This window comes from Heliangelus exortis, chromosome 5 (assembly GCF_036169615.1).
Source record: "Heliangelus exortis chromosome 5, bHelExo1.hap1, whole genome shotgun sequence".
NCBI classification, from domain to species: domain Eukaryota; kingdom Metazoa; phylum Chordata; class Aves; order Apodiformes; family Trochilidae; genus Heliangelus; species Heliangelus exortis.
In genome coordinates this window covers 29,771,667-29,784,129 of record NC_092426.1, presented here as the reverse complement: position 1 = coordinate 29,784,129, position 12,463 = coordinate 29,771,667, and the positions used below count along the sequence as shown (strand labels likewise).

Genomic DNA, 12,463 nt, shown 5'->3' with positions numbered 1-12,463 from the left:
TATTCTAGAGATATTCCCTTTCATATACTGTGAGGTTCACTACATTTTCTGCCTTTTATTTATTGTACTGTCAGTACCAGTCAGCTCACCTTGCCGTTGGTATTTATTACACTGAGCAATATGATGTCACTTAGTCCCTCCAAATGGCCTTTGCTATATCACAAAGAAAGTCAGCTCTGGTCGAATCTATATTACTGTTTGAGAGCAAAAAGAAGTTCTGAGATGTCTTATGAATAAGAAAGGGTTTGTAGAACCAAGAAGAGCATTCATATGGAGGATATATATGTTGCTGATGTGGGCATCGATTACAATTGGATCAGTGATTAAGAGTTGCCCTAACATAATCTATATTTAGAGTAAAAATTATATATTTTAACTAAGATTTTATTAGTGATATAGCAGGTTTTTTTTCAAATATCAATATATTAAAATATTTATCTTGCACTTTTTAATTCTTTGTAATGCCTAATAAAAGCAGGAAGGAGCTTTTTTGCAAAGTTGACCTGTAGTGGTTGTCTTAAAGGTCATTGGCTACAGCAGTGTCAAAAAGCTGGAATTTGATTTCCTTTTCAGTGCTGTATTTTTTAACAACTAGTTGGTATACAAAAGTATCCACATTTCTGACCATCCATGCTCCTGGCAATTGGACAAGAAAATCTTATTTGGGAATGGAAGAGAGATTTGGCCCTTTTTCAGAGCAGGGCACGACCGTGAATATACTTTAAGACTTTTACAGAGAAAAGGCAAATATGGGTCATGCTTTTTAGGCCTGAGATCTCACTGTGAGTCTATGGTTAGTAGGTATTTTGCAGATTATGTGGTCATGGCTCTATTCTGCACATTGTGGTAGGAATCCCCTCTGCAGTCTTCCTGGCTGCAGTGCATCAGCTGCTGCTGACTGCTTCAACTGAGCTATTCCCATGTGCTTTCTCCTCCTGCCTGGCTATCTGCCTCCAGTCATGAAAGCAGATACACTTCCTAGCAGATATATCACATTAACTTTTGGTGCTTGCTTGAGTCATTATATAATGTAATTGTTGGGCTTTAATACATCAGCTTGGTTTTTTCCATAGATTTGCTTTTTTAGTTCAATTTTCAGCAATGCCATCCAGACTACCTCATCAAAAATATGCATTGAGTTAGAAAACTTAGAGCCACACAAGGTCTTAAATATACAAAATCAGGAAGCATACCTATCCATAGGAAAACAATTTGACAAGAACAATATTACATGATACAAACTTTTAAAGTTGATGAGATTGCACTAAATCACAGTAAAGCCAAGGTCTGTGTTTGCAGAAATAAACACTAGGTAGCTGCACATGTAACGTGAAAAATATTTAATTTTAATGTACAGCTATCAAAATTATGAATGCTCTTGTGATTTTACATATGAAAAAAAGATTTACAAAACCAATTGATTGTTTATATATAAGACAACCATAACTGTGGGGGTTTTTTGTGGTACAAATTATGCCTAATTGCAAGGAAGAATTACAGGTCAGTGATAATAATTCAATGTGAGAGCTCCCTGCTTTGTGCATAAATCAGGGACTTCAGTTCAGATAGTAGAACTATTCAGCCAGGCTCACAGGAAAGGAGGCACTGGGGATAAATCATGCAATATTCTGCAGTATCTCAGCCTTTCAAAAAATTCACAAATGCAAACCACTCAGTACTACAATTGCCATTCACAGTAATAGATACTAAGTCATGTTTTGCATAATGTAGAGCTAGATGCCATTGTCCCCAAATTATATCTTTCAAGAGACAATGTGATATTCTAGAACGTGGTTGTCCCTATAGCCAGAATCTCTTGGCTATGGAAAAAATATTTCCTCATAACAATCAGGCAGAGGCTTTAGAATTATATGAAAGCTTCAGTGAACAAACATGCACAAAGCCATCTCTGCTCAGCTCTCCTATGGGCAATTACAACTGAAAACTGCAACTTCCATGTCTGATAGACTCAGCAGAGAATTGAACAACTATGTTTTTCTGTTAGAAGAATACAGCTTCAACAAAAACAAGGCTTCCATCGTCCCCATGTTTAATTTGTATATATGGTTTTCTCTTCTTTTCTTCACATATGCAATTTAAAGAAGTCAGTTTCATGAAAACAAAATCCTGATAGTAAATTTTATGAAGATCTTTTACTGGGTGCTTTTGGTGGAAACAACAGATTATATAAAAACCTCAGAATTAGGGTTATTTCTAAATTTCTTCTCAGAAAAAACTCAGCATTTTAACAGGTTCTTTGTCACATGTCAGAGCAATCAGAATGATGTAAGTCAGAATAGTGTGTGTCAATGGCAATGCTGAACATTCCCCAAATGCCATCACTGAATAAAATACAAGATTCAAATAGAGGTCTAGGAATCTGAATGCAGTGGTTAAACTAATTTTGTAAAGAACTAGACAAAGAAAAGGTGAAGAAAGTAAGGATATCAGTTTGCTAAATAAACATTTCAAGGTGATAGTCATCCCCTCTATTGGTTTTTGAATTGTGATGGTTTTAATGTCCGGGATACATATATTTTGAAGCAAAAAAAAATTCCGTACTCAGTCTCCTGCTGCCTCTCCAGGCCCAAGTATGTCTTCTGACCTGGGTGTTGAACACTTTCAATTCCTTCTTTTCTTTTTTATGATCAAAAAAGGTAGAAAGATAAAGGAAACCTGGAGAGACAATTCTGGAATACAGGTATGAAATCTGACATACTGACGACCTAATGCAGGTGTCTTCTTTGGATAATCCTAGTACTTCTGAAATTAATTTGTATGTAGTATTTTAAGAGGCATTCTCAACATTAGTTTGAACATTTTCCTATTCTTGGGCTTTTGTACTATGAGTTATGTCTCTGTTTCCTGATTTTTTTGCAGACATAATCTAGTAGTGCTTTAAAGTGTTTCCAAAGACTGCTCTACTTTGGCATATGGTTTTCATGGTTCTTGTGTAATTTCCAATACATTTCCAATTTTTCTGATGAATACTTTGCCAAAAGCGTTTTTGGAAAGTATTGTGGACATTTGGCAGGAATCCATATATTTTTAAAGTATTGTTATCAGAGATTAATTGAAACACAGGTAATTTTTATTATCTAGCATATAAATTTCCCTTAGCTGAAGCTTCACTGCTTGCACATCCCTACTTCAAATGTTTATACAATATCATCTGAAATTATGGTTTCCGTTTATATTCAAGCTGCCAATCAAACATGATTCCACAGACAACAGTAATTAGCTGTGTTACCCAATTAGAAAAGAGAGGAAAATATCTTGTTGGCACTCACAGTGAGTAATACATGACAGGCAGCTAGCATATAACTTGAATTTTGAGGGGGTTTGTGTTGGAAAAACCCCACAGATTTTCGAAAGTGAAGTATTGTGTATGGTGAAGTATTGGAGAGAGATTTTTTTTTTTTAAGGTTGTAAAGTTAGTAAAATAAGATGGAAAATATTGTCTTTCATTTTATATGATCTTAATGCCTAGGTAGCATTCTTACCATTATATTACCTTTTTTTTTCTTTCCATGACTTTACAGTAACCTCCATATTCCAGAAGAACCTTTTTTGAAAAAAACGAAATTTTGTAAATTTTTTAATGCTACATGAATATCAAAATATTGTGATTAGTGATTCTTGGACAAGGTTGATTAAAATACGAACAATGGCCAATTAATATGCTAAGAGAAACTACGTGTACCAGGAAGATGGTAACCTGTTTTCATCTGAAAATTTTAGACATAATAGTAGGAGAAAGGGAATTTTTCAACTTTAAGGGGGCTGTATGCAGACAGCTTTTTCTCTAATTCAACTATCTGCTGAGATTTTTTTAAGTGTATTGTTTATTGACTTTTAGCCACAAGGATTTTAAATGCAAGCCATTCGTAAAATGAAGTCATTCTTGCTTTTCCAGCAAGATTTTTTACCATAATAGAAAAAGCTTTGAACCTAAAATGCTGCATTTCAGAATGCTGAAAAACTAAGTGGCTTTCATGTTTTAAAATGTCTGTCTTCTTACCATTTGGGGGAACTGGAGACAGAGAAGGAATTATATTTGCAGAATGCCTGGGACCAGCAGCATTGTGTAATTTATGAGATTACCTTGTACACTGGTTTTCACTGGAAACATCACTTTCTTCTATATCACTGTGAAACTCCATCCAGTGATGGAAATCACTGGAAATCCTCTCAAATGCATGGGTGGAACTAGTAAAAGAATAAGAAAATACAGCATATAGCATATGCTTGCTATTTTGGTACTGAAGGCTGCTGAAAAGATCCTTCATGCTCTCAGGAGATGTTCATTCACAAAAATGAAACATATCCCCTTAGTTAAGCAATTTTACAATGAAATATTGATGCAATTTTTTAACAAGCAATGTAAGCAAAACCATGCTGACAGTGGTATCTGGAAGAAGGAAAGGACACTTTATATCAGTTCCTATGGAACAGATGTTGTGAAAATCCTTCTTTAAGCCAAAAGAACAGGCAGGTTTCCAAGGTCTAACACGTTCAATGAGGGCAAGCCAAGCGTTTGTGGCTTGCTTGAAGATTCATGATGTTGCACCCTTAATACATTATGTTTATTAGAAGTCCTATTCCAGTGTATCCTCTTGTATTTACCCTACCTATTTCTTTTCATCTTGAAGGTTCCACTGAGCTATTCTTAGGCCCATTGGAATCTAGCACAGTGCTTAAGCTTGTTCCATGTTTTAAACATATGAATAAAGTACACATGCCTTGCACAAAATTGAAACCAATTGTGCAGGTTTTTTCCTGCTAAATAATAATTTCTAATGTAGTTCTTAATTTAGGGATATGCTTACCAGAAGATTCTCAGAAAAGCTTAACTGAATTGCCTAAGTAAGTGAATGTATACGCCATTTAAAGTGCCTTTGAGCCCTGTAGAGAAACAAAGTGGTTTTACTGCTGTAAAGCTACAAAGACACTTTGGTTTTCAGTGAGTGTATTTACACAGAACTGTAAAGCACTTTACATAACATGCTTTACGTTCACACCTTTCAGTTATTTTGATTTAACTTTCCTAAGTCTCCCAGGTTGACATGCCCCAAATTCATGCATGTCTGTGTAAGGTGTAAGCTTGTTGCTGGTTTTACAATGTGTGTTGACAAACCATGGAGAGAGCAAAGCTTCTTTAACAAATTCTTTAAAATTCCTGTTTGGAAATCAGGTTCAAACCAGGAATCCAAATCCAACCAAGGCAGCAATATTTTATTCTTTATACTATTTCTTTATTAGAACTAGCTTTACTTTTTGTCCTAGTTGTTATAATAAGGAGCAAGATAGGATTCTTTTTCAAAGGAAAAACTACTGTAATGTTTTACTTATTGCCTGGACAATGCACTATTAATTCCAAAGGATTCCTTTTGACATTAAAATGGATTTGCACTGAAGGGCAAACACCACCTCCACATGCATCCAGACTGCATTACAATCTAATCCATCACATTATACATTTATAGGTGTCTACCATTGCTGGATTGCTAAAACACTCAGCCATAAAAAAAATGTCCATATGAAAAGCTGGTTTAAATTTCATGCATTTTTACTTACAAAGTGTCTGGTTAGATGAGCATGAGCTTCTGTGAAAGAAATCCTTTTGGAACAGGAATATGTAAGAAGCTATGAAAATGACATGAACAGCAGTTTCTCTATTACCTTCTCTGTATTCTTTGCTGCTAGGTGAGTTTTAAACTCAAGTAATTTGCACATACCATTAAAATTCCTTTCAAAGTTTTCTGGTGTTGTGTATTAGTAAATAAAAACACTACCTTACTTCTTTATGGCAAAACCCATGTGTGTAGCTGGTTTCCCAGCTGAGAACAATGATGGCTCAGCAAACAATAAAGCATCAGCTGTGAACTTACTGTACATATGAAAATTATTCATCCTGGGGTATCTTTTCAAAAGCAGTGTGAATGGATGCACACTCGCAGCCTTGATTATTTGTTAATGGGATTTCTATGAGTGCCTCCCATTCATGCTTTAGAAAATTGCACCCTAATTGTGTATCATAAAAATCTGCTTTACTCCCTTCTTTATTTGTTTATTTCCTAATGCGAAAAGCAACAGCTTATATGTTTAAGTACTTCCCAGTGGGAGAAAATAATCCCGAACTAGATTTGCTTTGCAGTTGATTTTGATATTTTCCACTTGCTGTTATTAGAATTAATATACCTGCACATAAAAAGTAACTAAAAAAAAAGAGCTTTTACTATTCTGTAGAAATCATTATTTATAAAAGAACATGAATTTTTTAAAAAGTAAATAATGTTTATGTAGGACTGAGATTTTAAAACATGTATTAAGACAAAATAACCTGTAATAGTACACATGTGTATTAATATGCTAAAGAGTTTAAAAAAGAAAGTATTATAGTTTTAAATGTTATATTTTTGAAAGATCATGCCCATATACATGTTTTACATGGTTGATTTGCCCATAGTACATCAATTCAATATTATTATTTTGGACAAGTAGGCACATTGTGAAGTTTCACTAAGTGCATTTTATTGAAGTCAGATGTTCCTGATGCTACTTTTCAGTAATGGACAGCATAACAATAACATTATTTTGTTTTATTTTAATCTTCAGGGTTCTGTAGAGTCATTATTTGTTAATGAAATTTTTAAAAAATGCAGATTTAATGCTGAATCAATATGGAAAACATTCCTAATACTGAAGTCATTGACAAAAAAAAAGTCAAGCTAAAATGCCTGAGAAAGTTTCCACTTGGATGGAATTTAGTTTAGCAGAAACATCAGCTACTTGCTTTAAAACTTTTTGTTGTGTTGTTCTAGCAAAAATGAGCATGAAATCTTCATCTATTTCAGAGTGGTGTTATTATTTTACCCAGAGAGATCTAATAATGCTGAAATGCTGAGTGAGCTCATGGTGAAAATCAGGATTAGTACATTTTTACTTTGTTTAGTTATTAATTTCTCTGTGAATTCAGAGGTAGAAACTCTTAATTTCTTCAGTTGCTCTTGAGACTCAATGCTGATTTCAATTTAGCTGAAAACCCAAAATCTGGCTTCATCAAAGCCCCATCCTAATGTAAGATGATTTTTTCATTTTTTTTTTCCCCGGGAATTTCCATTGGGCACTGTGAGGGATGAAAAAAGGAAGGAATGTGACTATTTACTGTAATGTTCTTTGAAAATAACAGGGAGAAAACCTGTGAGACATGCTTGTTCCGGGCCACAGGAAATATAACCAGGAAAAACCAACACGGGAGCAAAACAATGAAAAATTACTTTTAAAGTTTGATTTGAACAAAAGTTATTAAACATTCGGTGACTGAATAACCATTTCCCAATCTATATCTTGCCAAATTGCTGCAAACTGTTGAAAGATCTTCTATAACCAAAAATCCAGTATCCTCCAGTGTGTATTTGTTTTCCTTCATGTCACATAAGCCAGTGTAACATGAGGACACTTTTTTTCTTTTTTAATCTATTTTTAGAAGGTAGCAGCAATAATAAATAGTAGACAACAGTAGACTTGAAATATGTGACATTACGGAGGAGGTAAAAGGGAAAGAATTTCAAAGGACACTGAATGAATGTACATCTTGGAGCATGTTAAAAGGTACACACTTGTACAGAGCAGAAGGAATTCTGTTCAGCTCAGACAGCCAAAATGCAACAGACTGAACAGGAAAGCACTGAGATTTTTTAGATGCATAATGTTCTTACAAATGGCCCATGCTGTGCTAATAAAACTATTGTGACTGGGAGCTTTTGCAGTGGGAACTGACAGATGAAGCAGAGTTAAGTACTTTTTCAGACAAGCTCCTACAGTAAATCATTAAAGCACACAAACAATCATCCTTCATCAGCCTGTGAATTGTTTTATAGCAATTGCAAATCGAAAACAATGTAAACAAACAAATCGACAACTAATGAACATTCTCCCACTGCTCACTGTAAATAGATCTACAACTTTAGAAGAACACTTTATCCAACACATTGTCAACTCATTGTAAACACATCTACAACTCATAAACAACTCATTACCCAGTATGTTGTCACCTCATTGCAATTAAAGTTGAATGCTAACTGAACTGTATCAATTCAGAAGCCTGGAAAATAATGTCTAGATGTATTAGTCCAATAAGTTTCAGGACATTTACAAATATCTTCTCCATGTAATTGGAGTTTCTTTTGCAGTTTTTAATGTGAAAATTGAACAAAACTACTTCACTTCTTATTCTAGTTCACATCTAGGTTTATTTAGTCAGACTTCCCATTTACATACAACAGTTTGCATGGAAATTTTTAAAATGAGAATAGAATTCCCCAAACAGTTGTAAAACCCACAAGTTTGCTTGGAATTGTTTTACATGAACAATCTCTGACAGTCCTATTTACTTATTTACTTACTTACTTAATTACTTCCTACGATACTTGAAATCTCTACCTTGGTTTTGAAGCCTGGCAGATATTAATTTGGGTGCAATTGCTTATGACTGAACTTTCACTTCTTTAAAAACAGATTTGCTATTGAAAAATCCATTTACCTCTAAAAAAACCTCAGTGAAAATAACATTCTTAGCTCTTTTTTCAGCTCTAATTTAGCTAGTAAATTTTATAGGTTTTCCATGATAAAAAATACCCTATTTATTAATTCAGTTTACAATAAGAAAGTTGAAATCTATTCATCCAGGTTACACATTACATGCAGCAATGCAAATTCAATTACTGCTTTTAAGAGATAAAAATTTTAGCATTATGCATTGTAGATATAAATCTGAAGAATGGTCCTGCAACAACTTCTAAGTTTAAGAGCAAACTTCATATGCATTGGGCTGCCATTTAGGGTTCAGTTGATGAGAACTGGAATTATCTATCATTGGTTCCATGAACTCTTCTGCTGGGTTATATGTGCATAACCTTCTGCTTCTTCATAAACCATCTGTAAATCCTCAGGGGCACAGATTATCTTTGTCCTCCATGTTTACATAGTGCTTAGTATGTAAAAATCTAATGCTCTAGAGAGCTACAGTACTACACATAATTGTGAATACATGTAGTAAGCAAGTGCATTCCTTAATGGATCACTACATGCTTATACTATTTTTAGAACACGACATGATTTTAAGAACAAACTTTTGATTTTCTAATGCAAAATATTCCTACCAAGCTTCTCACTTTGTTTCAGAATGACTGGTTACATGGTGGAGTGGGGCTTTGGGACTGGAGAGTTTGGTTTACTGTGCTGTTGCATACAATATCACAAACTTGATATTTTCCATTGTTTCCCAAATAAGACTTTTTAAAACATCATTTTGTAGAATGGATGCTGTCATTAGCTTCTATGCTAGACTGTTTCAGATCTTTTTTTTATATGCATTACTCTCACATGTCAACTTGGCATCCAAATAGCTTGCAGTACATAAATTGTTTGATGAGTCTAAAATGTCAGAAACAAATTAACTGTGATAAGTAGAAAAGACACTCCACATACAGAATATGATAATTCTCACTATCCTTTTTTTCAGGACCTTTTTAGACAGCATGAGAAGCTTCAATCACTTTTGGAGCTACACACAACCTATGGCTTTCTTGCCAAAGGAAAACCATCAGCAGTTGCACCAGGTACTGAGAGCATCTGGTCATAGCAAGCCAGGCTATTGTTAATGCTGCTATTCCTTCTTCACATGTCACTCATATCTGACAATATACTTAACTACTGGTCTCTCAGAGGTCTTAACTTTTGGGGAAAGAGGTCAGCTAGAGTTGTAAAATGGTAGAGGAACTTTACATGTCCAAATTTCAATTATGTTCATCCAGTCCGGTCTTAGTGGGCAAATGTTATGCTGATGTGATAGATCTGTGGTGATAAAACAATATCAGTGGTTAATAACTGTGTTTGTAGAGCTGCCACAGATTAGAAAGTACAGATTTTTCTATGACTGAGAAATTTTAAATGGGCACAAAGTTTGGTTGGTTCACTTGTGCCTACAGGAGATAAGAATGAATATAGAGCAACAGAAGTAAAATTCAAGGAAGCTAATCATAATTTGGGATCACCAAAGTATGATTTATTACCTATATTTATTACAGATATGAACTCACTTTTCAGCAAAGTGAGTCCATTCTGGAATTTTGAGGGTAGCACTGAGAGCTGAGAAGGTTTTTCTCATCACTTTTTTCTGACTCTTTTTCCCCACTCAGATGTGAACTCTGCAAATATAAGCATGGAACTTTGTCTTCCTAGTTTGTCTCTCTTATGAACTCAAAAAGCGATTTATTAAATATAAATACTCAAGCTTATACAATGTGCAACTCTGAAAAATAAAATTAGAAAAAATGCAAAGCATTCAATAAATACTTGTTTGAATTTGGAAAAATGCTTTGTGTCATATTGCCATCTCATTAAGTATTTTCCAGTACAATGGTTATGAGACAGAACTCTGTCTCTTTCAGGACATCTCATGACTATAGTTTTCTGGTAATATAGAAAGAAATGGAACTTGCTTTTCTAGTGAAAACTGTATGCAGCACACTGTTTATTTAACTATATGTCATAAAACACTGAAAGAGTTTATCTAAAGATATGATCTTGTCTCCAATTCATAAGCTTAAAAGTAGGGTTGTATTTCTATTTAAAATCAGCAATTTCAGTCTGGACAGAGGAATTCCATAATTATTTTTCAAAAGAGATTAGGCTAGGCTTTGACAGTGGTTAATTCTGACTATAATTGATAGTAGTTCATATTGCTCTTAGAAAATTAGAAACAGTATTTTTCTGTTTTACTCAGATTACATTGAATCTAGAAATAGTGCTTGCAAATAAAAAAATTTCTTATAACAGTTATTATTTACTCATCATAGCTTTTTCATTTGTCATTGGGTGCTAGGTACTCTGTGTTACCAAAAATGATCTCCACCAAAATATCATAACCTATCCTCCAGGTTGTTCAGCCTAAAATAGGCTGACAAAAGAGAGGAAAGGAACTGGGATTATAATGTGCCTTTCTAAATGCTAAAGGTCTAATAAATCCAAGGAAGTGAACTTCTCAGAGAGGAGTAAAGTTTTCAATTAACTGCTTTTTCATGACTCTAATTTTCTTTTCTCAGTAGGGCTGAACAACCCTCTGGAAGGAAATTACTCAATTATTTTAAAATTCTGCATGTCTTCAAATACATTTGTGCTTTTACTTTGTGAGTTCTATCAACTGTGAGAAAAAAAAAAAAGAAATATTCAGCTTCCAACATATTTATATATTTATACAGCTACACCAAGCCCTCATCAATGGAAAGTCAATCTTTGATTTCAGAAAGCTTTTGTTCCAGCCTTTAATATTTACCAAAGTTTTACAATGACGCCAAATGCTACCATTAGAAATAGAGTTCCTATGTTGGGCACAGGCTTTTTCTCTAACTTTTTAATGAAAAGGTCCTCTGATTAAAAGCTGTCTCTTTCACAACTTTTTAATCTTTTAAGTTTAATAGAGTTTCCTTTTTATAACAGCTCAGGAGGTCTGCAGCAAATACAGAAACTTTTAGGATAGATGATCTCTTATTTTCCTGAGCATGACTCCAAACCATGTCTATTCTGCTGGACAAAATAGTTCCTCTATAGATTTGATATCATCAGAGAAACTGATTGAATTTGAATGCAGTGTCTAAATTCTATTTTAATTTCCCAGAATTTCAAGATTATGCCAAAATTTAGGAGATAGACACCTCCTTTCTCTCCACCCATTTATGTGAACTGGAAGACAGATGTATATACAAGTTTTCCCACTATTAATTGATTTAACCACTGGAAAGTCACTATAAAAACAAAATATATCAAAAATTTCATAATGACCTCAGCTTTTCCAGGTTTTTGTCAACAGATACAGAGATCTTCAAGGAAAAATAAATCTTCAGTAATAATAGTGAATAACTTACTAATGGGGGTTCTCAGTGATGCACATGATGCTTTGAAGCTTTTATGTCAAGGCTGAATACCTTCCTAAAAGATTTCAAAAGAAATGTTAGATTTGATACAGAAATTACTTTGTGTCATGTGAGAGACAGTGTTTTAGAAATGAAATTACAGGAGATCAAAACGTGCCTTCTGATTAAAATCTTTGAGACTAAGTGGTTTTCACATTCCAACAATACTGAATGTCTTTGCCCAAGAAGGCAGCACACAGTAGTCCATGTGTTTTCCATGTATTCCCATTCTGAACTGTCTTAATTTTCATCTGAAGTAAAGTCAAAGGAAGAAAAAAACAGATCTCCTTAAGAGCAGAGCACATGTCTTTCCTACTAGTCTGTATCAACTTTCTCTTACAATAATAGCCGGTGCTGTAGAAGATTCACTGCATAGAAAAATATATTACTTACCTAGTCACACTTCTAGTTTATTCACCCATTTTGATCCAACTTGGATACCACAGACCAGGCCCTGCCATTGAAAAGTCCCTGCTGCAGAACTGTCT

The 12,463-nt window shown here is 34.2% G+C and overlaps 1 long non-coding RNA gene across 1 annotated transcript; it reads right to left on the bottom strand.

The window, feature by feature from the left end:
- Window positions 1–488: 488 nt before the first annotated feature.
- Window positions 489–12,174, bottom strand: LOC139796394 (uncharacterized). The gene is made up of 3 exons (XR_011725986.1): window positions 11,928–12,174; window positions 4,105–4,209; window positions 489–3,565 (listed from the first exon to the last, which is right to left on the bottom strand). It is a non-coding gene; the product is annotated as an uncharacterized lncRNA (long non-coding RNA).
- Window positions 12,175–12,463: the final 289 nt, after the last annotated feature.